This window comes from Macrobrachium rosenbergii, unplaced genomic scaffold (assembly GCF_040412425.1).
Source record: "Macrobrachium rosenbergii isolate ZJJX-2024 unplaced genomic scaffold, ASM4041242v1 13890, whole genome shotgun sequence".
In the NCBI taxonomy this organism is placed as follows: domain Eukaryota; kingdom Metazoa; phylum Arthropoda; class Malacostraca; order Decapoda; family Palaemonidae; genus Macrobrachium; species Macrobrachium rosenbergii.
The window spans coordinates 681,599-693,926 of NW_027100720.1; the positions used below are offsets into that span (position 1 = coordinate 681,599).

Sequence of the window (12,328 nt, forward strand, 5' to 3'; positions counted from 1 at the left end):
TGACCGATGTCGCACAGGCGGCCAGTTCTCAAGTGACCTCAAGGTTTGGCGGGACAGTGAACGTCAGAGGTCTGGACACCAGGACGCCCGAGTTGCTGGACGCCAGGACGTAGTTCATCGAGACTTTGGACGCCAAGACGCCAGGCATCAAGAAGTTGGACACCAGGACGTCAAGCATCATGAGGCTGGACACCAAGACACCGAGCGTCAGGATGATATTTTGAAAGATGTCACTACTTCGGTCTTCGGACAATCGGAAGAAGAGAATGATGATATCCTGCAGTCTTCTGTGGATCCTATTGAAGAGATTTCCGACGAAGATAATATTAAAGGCCATCAACTTTCATCGGACCTGAAAAGACTTATGAAGCTATTTTCAGAAGTTTTTCCAGAGAACTTTATCCCGACTGCTCCTCGTTCCCCGCCTTCAGAATTTACTCTTGGGAAGGCGTCTAAGAGGGCAGCATTTACGAAGATGGTTTTGTCCCGCTCGTCCAAGAGAGCGCTTAAAGTTATGAATGATGGATGCTTTGAAGAAGAACAAGGAAAATTGGCCTTTGCTTTTCCTCCAGCAAACCCCAAGCTTCAAGGTCTAGCGTTTGGTATCAAACTGGAGAATCGTTCGGCCTTGGAATACATGCCTCTTCCCAGGGAGACTTCTCGAATCTTGTTGACTCTTCTCGTCGAGTGGCCATGGGGAAAACGAAGTTTTGTTGGTCAACATCAGAGTTGGACCACCTCCTCAAAGGAATTTTTAGGGCCTTTGAGGTCTTTAATTTTCTGGGAGCTTTAGGAAGGAAGATGGAATTATTCAACATGACTGACACTGAAGAACTCGTATATCTGATGTCGTGTATGGATAAAGGGCTCAGAGATGGTGCCATGATTATGCGCTTTTCTCAGCGAATCCTGAAGAAAGGGCATCTTTGCTCTTTCTGGCTAATGGGGTCACGTCCAGTCAAAGAAATCAGAACTGATTTGTACCTTTTACCTCTCACCTCTTCCCTCAAGATTTATTAAAGAGTCTCTTCATCCTTGGCCCAGAAAACCACGCAAGATCTGATATCAAGAAAACAGCAAGAAAAGTCCACCATAACAACTTTCATCGCTAAAAGAGTAGGCTGAGGCTCCTGTGTTTCCAGGTGTCTCAGCCCGCCCTCGCCTGGTCAGCCCTCGGTAGGGATTCCTCTGAGGTGGGTGAAGAGCGACCCAACGAGAGGCTCTAGACAGGAAAGAAGCTTGGGACCTGACTATCTTCTCCTGCAGGCAGCGGTAGTTGCCAGGCTGTCCAACTTCTGGCAGGTGTGGGAGAAAGAGGCAGGACCTTTGGTCCATTCAGCTGCTCAGGATGGGTACAAATCCCTTTCTAAGAAGCCTCCTTTGGCAGACAAACCGATAGATCTGTCACCCAGATACAGAGACGAATCCAAGGCACAGGCGATTCAATAGCAAGTATCTATATTATTATTACAGAAGAACGCAATAGAGAGAGTACGAAATCTGGATTCACCAGGGTTTTACAACCGCCTTTTCCTGGTTCCCAAGAGCTGGGGGGGGGGGTGGAGATCAGTACTGGACGTGAGTGCCCTCAACGTCTTTGTACAAAAGATGAAGTTCCTGGCGACCGGAAATCAGTGTTAGCAGCAGTCAGACAACACGACTGGATGGTTTCCTTGGATCTTCAGGATGCATATTTCCACATCCCTATCCACCCGGGCTCCAAGAAATACCTGAGATTCGTCTTCAAGGAAGAGGTGTTCCAGTTTCAGGCTCTTTGCTTCGGCCTAAGCGCTGCGCCCCAAATTTTCACGAGACTGATGTCAAATGTAGCGGGAATGCTACACACGAGAGGCATCAGGGCCTCTCTGTATCTGGACGACTGGCTCCTCAGAGCTCCTTCCTTCAATCGCTGTCTGGAGGATCTTCAAACGACAGTCTGTTTATCAGAGGAACTAGGACTTCTGGTAAACAGACAGAGTCACTGCAACCCCATCCCAAGAGTCCTGTACAGCAGGATGAGGATTCAAGTCGGGATTTTCGGGCTTTTCCGTCACCATCAAGGATGGAACAAGCCTTGGTAGGCTACAAGGACTTTCTGAGGAAACAGACGTGCTCCAGCGAGGGAATGGATGAGTCTGCTGGAACCACTTCCCTCGCTGCGACAGTTTGTTTTCTTAGGAGAGGAACAAACCTTCGCCCACTTCAATTCTACCTCAATCGGTATTGGAGCAGAGAAGAGGGGTTAGAGACAGAGTGTATCCCCATTTCAGAAACGATGAAACAATGCCTTCAGTGGTGGAACGAGCCCGTCAAGCTTCAGGAAGGCCTTTCATTAAAACAGAGGAACCCAGACCTGAGTGTTGTTTCTGGAAATCTTTGTCAGACTGGTGCCATTACCTGAATGGGGTATCAGGATCCCTCAGACTAGGGCGGAACCACATGATAGGACGACGTCTTTAGCCTCAGGTTAGCTGCTTTCGGTTCAGGACAAAGTCGTGCAGGTCAACTCCGACAACACGACGGTGTTGGCCTACATCAACAAGCAAGGCGGAACCCACTCCAGGTCATTGTACGAGACGTCGAGGAAACTCCTTCTCTGGGCGAAAGAGAAGAATGTGATTTTATTGACTGATTCATTAAAGGGGAAGGAATGTGAGCAGACAGTCTGAGCAGGAAAGGTCAAGTCTGGCAGCAGATGGACTCTTCATCAAGACATCTGCAAAGATTTATGGCAGTTTTGGGACGTGTGCATGAACCTCTTCGCCACAGCACAAGCGAGAGGATGAGGCGTACTGTTCTCATTACCAGATCGAGGCAACATACGATCATTCCTCTTGGATTGGTCAGTCCCAGATGTTCGCTTTTCCCCCGTTCAAGATTATAAACAAAGTTATTCAGAATCTCACCATGAAGACTCTGTTTTTGGTTAGGTTAGCAACAGCGAAAAGAGTCAGTGAAGTACATGCCTTCAATAAAACTGTCGGTTTTAGGAATGGCAAAGCTATCTGCTCTCTACAACTGGGTTTAATGAGAATAAACGTCCTTCACAACACCCAGCCCCAGAGCGTTCGAGGTCTGAATCTGGCATTTCTCGCGGGTGAAGGTATAGAGAGTCCTGTGTCCGGTAAGAGCTCTGAGATCTGACCTGCAAAGGACGAAAGATTTACGAGGCAAGTCAGAGGGGCTTTGGTGTTCAGTTAAGAAGCCCTCTCTGCCAATGTCAAAAAATGCGTTATCCTTTTTCATAAGACAGTTGATAAGGGAAGCTCATTCAGAATGTAGTGAGGTGGACCTCAAGCTTCTAAAGGTTAAAACCCATGAGGTCAGGGTAGTTGCAACCTCTGTAGCCTTTAGACAGAATAGGTCCCTACAAAGTGTCATGGACTCTACCTTCTGGAGAAGCAAGTCAATGTTTGGCTCACTATGCCAGAGGCAAAGTACAGACCTTTATGACGACTGCTTTACGCTGGGACCATTTATAGCAGCTAACTCAGTAGTGGGAGAAGGGACTACCCCTACATTCCCATAAAACAATACCCTTGATTCTTGCCTTGGAATGTTGAAATTTTATGGTTGTTTGTGAAGATTGGACGCAGTCTTCCACAATCATTGATTTTAGTCAGGTGGTCATTTTTGTTCCTTGGTAGCGCCCGGAACAAGGGTATTATAGGTTGTCTGTCACATAGAGGTTGGTACACACGGTTGGCAGCTCAGGTCTTCCAGCCCCTGAGTGGATAGCTGGACCTCTTAAGGAAAGCAGACATAATGAGGGAGTTCGTTAGAGTCAGCTTCGCTAATCCAGGTAAGAACCTTAAGTTGGTTTATTAACCCTTAAGCAAATTTCCAACGATGTTGGCTGTCTCTGACCCTCCACCAAAGGTGTCAATCAGCTATATATATAACTACCGGGTAAGTCAGATGTTTAAAAATGATATTTTCATAAAATAAATTTTTGAACATACCTATTGGTCCTCTCAACCAATTCCCTCCCTTCTCCTCTGAGACTGAGGACATGGAAGATCTGAGGGAATAGTTGGAACAGTTCAGGTACTTACCTGGGTAGAGCGCACAGATGTTACCCATTTACCCATCGTAGCTACTTGATTTGAAAATTCTGCTGTAGCGTCGGGACTTAAGCTATATATATAACTGGTAAGTATGTTCAAAAATTTATTTTATTATGAAAATATCATTTTTGTCCTTTTTATTATCCTCAGAGTAGATAGAATTATATCAGAGTGATGTATAATGAAAATTTTCATGAGAGAGAGAGAGAAAGAGAGAGAGAGACCCTTGAAGCTATGTATATGTCTGTTAATAATACCATTTCATTTTGTCCCATTTATCGTTATCAGATTAAGTAAATCTATATCTGAAAGATAGACACTCACTGAAATCTTTGTGAATGAGAGAGAAACCTTTGAAATGTATTACCACGTAATTGTTCCATAACTATTATATATTGGAGAGGGAGAAAGACAAAAAATATTTTCCTATACATCAGGAAGAGTTTCAAAGTAGAGTAGCACTGCTTCCATCAATCTGTCATTCCTCTCTCTTTGAATGTGATGCCAACCTTTTAATATGTATTTAATTCTCTTTCACAACTTATCCATTTTGATTGATTTCTTTCCTTCCAAACCTTCTTCCTCGCCATTAAGCCGCTCTCCTTTTCCAATATAAGCTACTCATCCTCGTCACTGCCTGTCGTGTACTAAAGACACTCTTTACCTCAATTGCCGCTGGTATACGTTGATCCAACATCATGTCTCCTTCCATCGGTTTTTCCTTTTCTGATGAAGCCCCCATTAATCAAAGGTTTTACGTTGGTCTATAACATTATCAGCCATTTACAGAAATTATTAAATGTCTTAGTAAGCCTTTCACTTTACTTAATTAGAATTAGGGCACACTTTCTTAGCTGAATTATTGTCATTACTGACAAAATAGATCAGCAGAGGCCCATGGGTACTGAGGATCAAATGTTTGCCCACAGGGGTCCCGTCCATAATTGGTGAATATTTATCAAACAGTCACTCTGCTGGCTATGCCTTCAAAGTGCAGCTAATTCACAAATAATGAAGCTAGAATTTAACCTAGTTTATGCTTATTGACTCTAGATCTTCAATTCTGGATGATTTAAGAACAAAAGTGACTGGTTTGAAGACAGTAATTATCAAAATGTGTAAAATAGGTGACCGGCCATGAAAATGTACAATTCATGGTTCATGTGTTTAGTGAGAAATATCTTACACACACACACACACACAAATTATTTTTCTCTCAATCATGAAGCTTTTCAGAGTAAAGTCCTGCCTCCATCATTCCATTATTCCTTTGTCTTTAAGCTTAATATCAACCTTTTAATTTGTGTATAAGTTCCCCTTTTAAATCTGTTTTCCATTCTGCTTCTGTTAATTCTAAACCACCTTCATTTGTTAGTTTTAATATTCACATTCTTGTGGCTATCCTTTCTCTATCATATATGCTTGCAGCAAGCAGTATTTTGTGTTAATGAGACGTCACATGATGTAAAAGTACAACTATTTATATCTCCCTGAAAAAACCCTGTCAGTTAGTGTGTTAACCTCTAGTGGTGCACTGTAGGCATTACTTAAGGTTCTTTGCAGCGTCCCTTCGGCCCTAATTGCAGCCCCTTTCATTCTTTTTACTGTACCTCCTTTCATATTCTTTCTTCCATATTACTTTCCACCCTCAGCTAACAGTTGTTTCATAGTGCAACTGTGGGGTTTCCCTCCTGTTACACCTTTGTAACCGTTTACTCTCAGTTTTCCTTTCAGCGCTGAATGACCTCGTAGGTTCCTTCGCTTGGCCTTTCACCTAAATCTATGCAGTCCACAATTCCTCCTGCCCCTAGGTACTTAACCCTTTGGCCTTTTACTTGATCTCTGTATCTGCTTCTTTTCTTCCATCTTGCTGTCCATCCACTCTAACTTCCTCTAGACACTGTCTTGAGCACTGAATGGCTGAGAATATTTGTGATAACCTTTTTCAAAGTTTCTTTTTGTTTTCCTTCGATTTTTTCATTTAATGGAATCTGTTTTACACAAATTTATAGAAAGTAGAGATGGAAACAGGAGGGCAAAATCCTGTAGGATGGCCCAAAAAATCCTGTAGGATGACCCAAAAAATCATGTAGGATAGTAAAAAAATCGTATGAGATGACCCAAAAATCTTGTAGGATGGCCCATAAAATCCTGTAGGATTGCCTAAAATCCTGTGGGATGACCCAAAAAATCATGTAGGATGACCCAAAAAATCCTGTAGGATGACCCAAAAAATCATGTAGGATGACCCAAAAAAATCCTGTAGGATGACCCAAAAAATCCTGTAGGATGGCCCAAAAAATCATGTAGGATGACCCAAAACATCCTGTAGGATGACCCAAAAAATCATGTAGGATGACCCAAAAAATCCTGTAGGATGGCCCAGGAAATCCTGAAAATAAAATGGGAGAGGTGAACACAAATCTGACAGGAGTTCAGGCAGAAAGACCACAGAGCAGAGGAGAAAGGAGAGAGACTTTCACATCTAACCCAGTGAAAGAGAAAGCTGATGCTGAAATCTTAGAAGGGACTGCATTATTCTTCATTATTCTTCATTTATTCACTCCACCTCTGTCACCTCTTCATCCATTTCCTCTTTGAACAGAATGCCTACTTCATTCGGAGTCTGGTTCCGCTTCCATCCCACCAGAATTCATTCATATTTCTCCGTGTCACTATCAGTTTTTTGTACCTGCATCTTTATAAACTTGTAGCGAACAGCAAAATTAATAATCATAATTTTTCTAGCCTGCATCTCCACTAATTCCTTCATTTATCCAACTTTTTATGTCTAAACATCAAATCATTTTGACCCAACTGACCTGTGATCATTGAGCTAACTATTCACAAGACACACTTGAATTGCGCAATTCTTGGATTACCACAGACAAAGACAGACAAATCTATTTCAAGTTGATAAATGGTATCAGAACACCTATTGCGACACTGACATTACACAGACAATTCTGATTGAACCCTTGCAAAATCTGGATCCAAATGCCCACTCTCATGACTGTGCCCAGGGCATAAGCTAGGTCTTTAGTGGACAAGACAGTAAAATATTGTAATGTCGGGTAACTGTGGCATATTCAAATAGATTTTTTAAAAATTAGATTATTATTAAGATAAAGCAATTAACCTTTTATTCCTGAAAATAAGTATACAGTGCTGTATCACTTCCTCCTGCTGCTTGCACAGCAAAATTGCTGTTATTCAGAAATCATTTCAAGAAAGGAAAAGATAAGTCTATATATCCTACACTGGGACAAATATGCTATTATGAATTATTGTATTATATGAGTATTTTCTATAATGTTAACTGTGAATCTGAGGTATTTTTCATAAATACTTATTTTTTCAACTTAGTAAATATTCAGTGTAGTAGATATTAGAATTCACTATCCATATGCTTCTATTAAAAAATGAAATTGCTTATTCATGATCCATCATCACTATCATGTCATTTTTAGCAAGTCACAATCCTCTACAGGAGCGTGCTCGGTCTCCTGTTAGAAGCTTCCTCAAATACTGTGGGTCCACCATGCTCTTTACAGCACCCTATCCACACAGCAATTGCTGCCCAAAGTGGATGTGAATGCAACACAGCACCTCTTTGTGGCAATATGGATCCAGGTTGTGCCTTAAATACAGCACTCCTGTATTTTTGTAGCAACATTACAGTACACACAGGAGCAGACTGTACAGGGACGCAGAACTCAGTCCTATTGTGTGTGATTTTGTTTGTCCATTTAGGAATTTCATTTTTATTCATTCAGACAGACACAGACCTCATGCTATTTAATGTTAGACATTGATAGCTTGAAAAAGGCCTCTATGACTCTGGTAGTTGTAAAAAATGCACTGTAAGACTCTGACAGCTAGAAAAAAGGCACTATAAGACTCTGTTAGCTTGCAATAAAGGCACTGTATGACTCATATGAGGTCTTCAGTACCAGCATACCTTCCTTTCACCTTCCACAAAATTGTCCTGCCCCCGTCTTGCAATAAAGGGCATCTGCCGTGCTCTTCCTGGGCAAGCCCTTCGTTGGCTGAGTCAGTTGACTTCAGACTGTCACTCGATGTTGGTTCAGTTCCCTGGCCGGCTGATGAAGAGTTAGAATTTATTTCTGGTGATGAAATTTACATTCCACCAGCTATAATGTGGTTCAGGTCCACAATAAGCTGTAGGTCCCGTTGCTAAGTAACCAATTGGTTCTTAGCCACGTAAAATAGAATCTAATCCTTTGGACCAACCTTAGGAGAGCTGTTAATCAGCTCAGTGGTCTGGTAAAACTAAGGTATACTTTTTTTCTTCCTGGGCATACAACCAAACTGCCTTCTGTAGATGCCCTTAAACCAGGACAAATGTTCCTAGTCTAGTTTGGTCTAGCGTGCATTTAGTACCTATCATAGACAGCATCCCATGAATACAGTAAATGACCCCCACAGATTATCGTAGCCCTCTTCACAGAAGTGTGGAGAATCTATTTCTTTACGTCAGTGGGAAATTACCTGTGTCTTGCAAGTAACGTGTGGATGGATTCCAGTAGGTTCAAAATGGCATATATTAGGTATTAAACATCTGAGATAGGCCAAGTGAGGTGCTAGACTTATTTATAGGCCAGGCTGGGGGATGGGAATTTCTCCAAACCTATCCTCACCTACGGTAGGTTAGCAAAGGTAGGTATGACTTCCCATAATGGTTTGAAGGCCGTAAATAGGGCGTAAAGAGACACTAATAAATGAAATGTTCACAAAAATATGAAAGATTTGGAATCTAAAGATTATCCATAGGCCTAGCATACAGACTCCCAAGGGGGATTTTAGCTTAACTGAAACCAAGATAACTAGACAAATATAGATCAGTAGACCTTTATAAATCAATTTCTGCCATTAAAAAACGTATTTTGAGAATAAAGCATATGCCTATGATGGACAGTTTTTCTTAAAATAGGCAATTTGAGGTTTTAGAAGACATCTGGGTCTAGCCACTGATATTAATAATCAATAGACAGAAGACTTGAATGTATAATTTGTCATCTTTCTGTCTACAAATGTATGCATTTAATGACATCCCAGTATTTATAGTAACCTGCTCAAATGAATCCGATTATTGGAGATTAAAAATAAATGTCTGTACGCAAAATGAAAGCTTAAAAATAACGCTTAAAAAGAAGAGCATATTTCAGGCATAATTACAAGTGGGCCTTGTTCCCCATTACCGAAAAGTCCATTTGTTCCGGCCTTATTTCTGAACACACCTGACACAGAATAGTCACATACTCCAAGTCTGCTAAGATGAAAAAGAAAGTACATTTGATCTAAGTCATCAAATCACACAAAGGCTTTTAATTCAATATTAAACTCCCTCCTTGAACACCTTTGAGATTTGAAAGAAAGTAAAGTTAAAAAAGTGATTTTGTCTGACGTAGTTGATGCCAAGACTGATAATAAATGTTCTTGTTATTTCACAGATCAAACTGGAAGAAGGGATCTGCTCTGGAGCCTTCAATATCTTTAGTTCCAGGTAAGTTGTTATTATTATTATTATTATTATTATTATTATTATTATTATTATTATTATTATTATTATTATTATTATTCAAAAGATGAACCCTATTCATATGGAACAAGCCCATCAAAGGGGCATTGACTTGAAATTCCAGAAGCTTCCAAAGATGATTAAGGTGTTCATTAGGAAGACGTAAGATGAGGTGAGGGGAAATACGGAAAGAAGAGATCTCACTTATTAAAAAAGAAAAATAAGTTAATAAATTGATCAATAGGTGAAAAGTTGCAACTTGTGAAATTAGATGGAGGACATTGCCAGAAATCCGTGCTCTATAATTCCTTATCTATAACTTTAACTATCACTTTCACTATCATTGTCTCAACAATGGACAAATGAAAAAGAAAAAGCTTTCTTTTACATCCTCAGATACAGTTTGTTCTTAATGCCATAATCAAGGCATGGCCGAGATCTGACAGCAAGTAGATATAGGTTAGGTTGGGTTAACTTTTAGTTAACTTTTTTCACGCCTTTTTCATCAGGAAATAATTTAGTGTTCAGTACACTTGTCTGAGCAGAAGCAAGTTCACAGTATAGGTTGAATTCTAGCTGTTTATTGTGTTGTAGTTTTGAAGGTTATTTCTGCTTACTGTATAAGGTTCCTACCTTCCCTGTGTCTTCACAGACATGGCCACAGACATGGCGTCTCTTTTCCCCCCTTCTGCGTAACCTGGGCACAAGCGTCACTTTGTTGAAAGTGGTCTTAACTTTAGATTTCCAAGTTGCATCCCAGTCTGTCTTGAAGCCTTTATGTAGTTTCTTGTCCATTTCTTGCAGCTACGGTTGTACTGTAATGCTCATTGGTGCTTCTGTAATGTTCAGTGGTGCTTCTTGTCGAGTCAGCATCCTCCATCTTTCCTTTATTTCTCTCTTTTCCAATTTAATCTGCTCATCCACTTTAGCTTTGATTCTTTGCCCTGACACTGCCTTTTTAAGCCTTTTCTCTCTCTGTATATACCTCTGTATTCTCTCTCTCTCCTCTCTCTCTCTCTCTCTCTCTCTCTCTCTCTCTCTTTCTTTCAGGGTTTGAAATCAGTCCTTCTGCAGGTCTATATATTACTCATTATTCCCTTCTCTTACTCCTTCCCTCCCCACCTTTTCCCACCTGATAAAAACCAGTACTGAGTCTGTAGTGAAAAGGATTCTTCAGAACACACCATTTTCTACCCAGCTCTTTCCTCTACAGTTACAGAGCAAAGGTCTTTAGTTGTTGAACAAATTGGCAGGTGGGTCTGTCCTGCACTTTTCTTCTTCATACTTCAATTTCACTCTTTTCTCTTATCTGCCTCAACCTTTTCATCAATTTCTTTAGAGCATATTTTTTCATTTCTCTGTAACAGTGACTGACTCCATTGGCTAACAGGTGCCATGAATCCCATTGCCTTTCCTGACTCCTTGTTTATTTGCAGGTTTCCAAGTCCTCAGGTCCTCAAACGTAGGGCCGTGTTGTGCTTAGGACTGACTTGAGTCTGTTATACTCAGATTTACAGCTGCTCTGTATGGTATGCTCATGAATACTACATTCATTTGTTCTTATTTTCTTCAGTACTGGGCAAGGGAAAGGGCATTAGCTTGCCATGCCCAATAGGTTTTCCACATAACAAATAAAAAAGAATGATATTAGTACAGTATTAGTAGTAGATTGCTAAGTAGCTGTATGTATTGTGGTTCGTAATTATGATATTACACTGTGCTTGAGGTTAAAGATAAGATATAGCAATTAATACCCTTTTTTATCATTTTAATACTTTTTTGCTCAACAGTAATTGCCCCATTGCTTAATCAGTGACTAAACTAGAATGTTTTAGGATTTCAAAATTTATCGACTGGTACAAAATGTACATTATCCATATCTGAGCTATATATGTGTTTTTGCTCTTTTTGTTAGAAATACCTCAATAAAAGTGTTTTGTTTTCAAGATTTATAATTGACAGTGAAAATTCAATTCTCTGTCTTTTATTTTGCAGATGCACCACTGGCTGGACCCCCAAAGAAGATGGTGGTGAGTGTTCAATTTACTGTATTGTTTTAAATTCTTTCTTTTGTAGACACCATCTTGTATTTTTCATGTTTTCTTTTTTTTTACTTATAATTTTCCACTTAGGATAGGAATTAGCACCTATACTAGACAAACACTTCAGGATCCAGCTTTCTGGTAAGTAACAAAGTGTGCTAAGGAATAAAAACCCTTTATCATAACCTGTGCTTGAATATTTGGTAGGTTTTTGATAAGTAAAATGTGTGTTAAGTACAATTATTTATATCTCCCTCAAAAAACCCTGTCAGTTAGTGTGTGAACCTCCAGCGGTGCACTGTAGGCATTGCTAATGGTTGTTTGCAATGTCACTTCTGCCCATAGCCCCATAGGGGGTTAGTGCCATTGTTGCACCTCACAGTTGCACTGTAGGCATTACTTAAGGGTCTTTGCAGCGTCCCTTAGGCCCCTAGCTGCAGCCCCTTTCATTCTTTTTACTGTACCTCCTTTCATATTCATTTCTTCCAGCTTACTTTCCACCCTCATCTAACAATTGTTTCAGAGTGCAGCTGAGGTTTTCCTCCTGTTACACCTTTGCTAAACATTTACTCTCAGTTTCCTTTCATTGCTGAATGACCTCCTAGGTTCCAATTACTTGTACTGGCCTAAATTCTACACATTCACAATTCCTTCTGCCCCTAGGTAATTAACCCTTG

The 12,328-nt window shown here is 40.6% G+C and overlaps 1 long non-coding RNA gene across 1 annotated transcript in view; it reads left to right on the forward strand.

Annotated features, from left to right (window-relative positions):
• LOC136837914 (uncharacterized) overlaps window positions 1–11,659 on the forward strand; it is a 61,249-nt gene extending 49,590 nt beyond the window's left edge. The window contains exons 5-6 of the long non-coding RNA XR_010852814.1: window positions 9,542–9,594; window positions 11,605–11,659. This is a non-coding gene — a long non-coding RNA (uncharacterized lncRNA). The remainder of the gene's footprint in view (window positions 1–9,541; window positions 9,595–11,604) is intronic.
• Window positions 11,660–12,328: the final 669 nt, after the last annotated feature.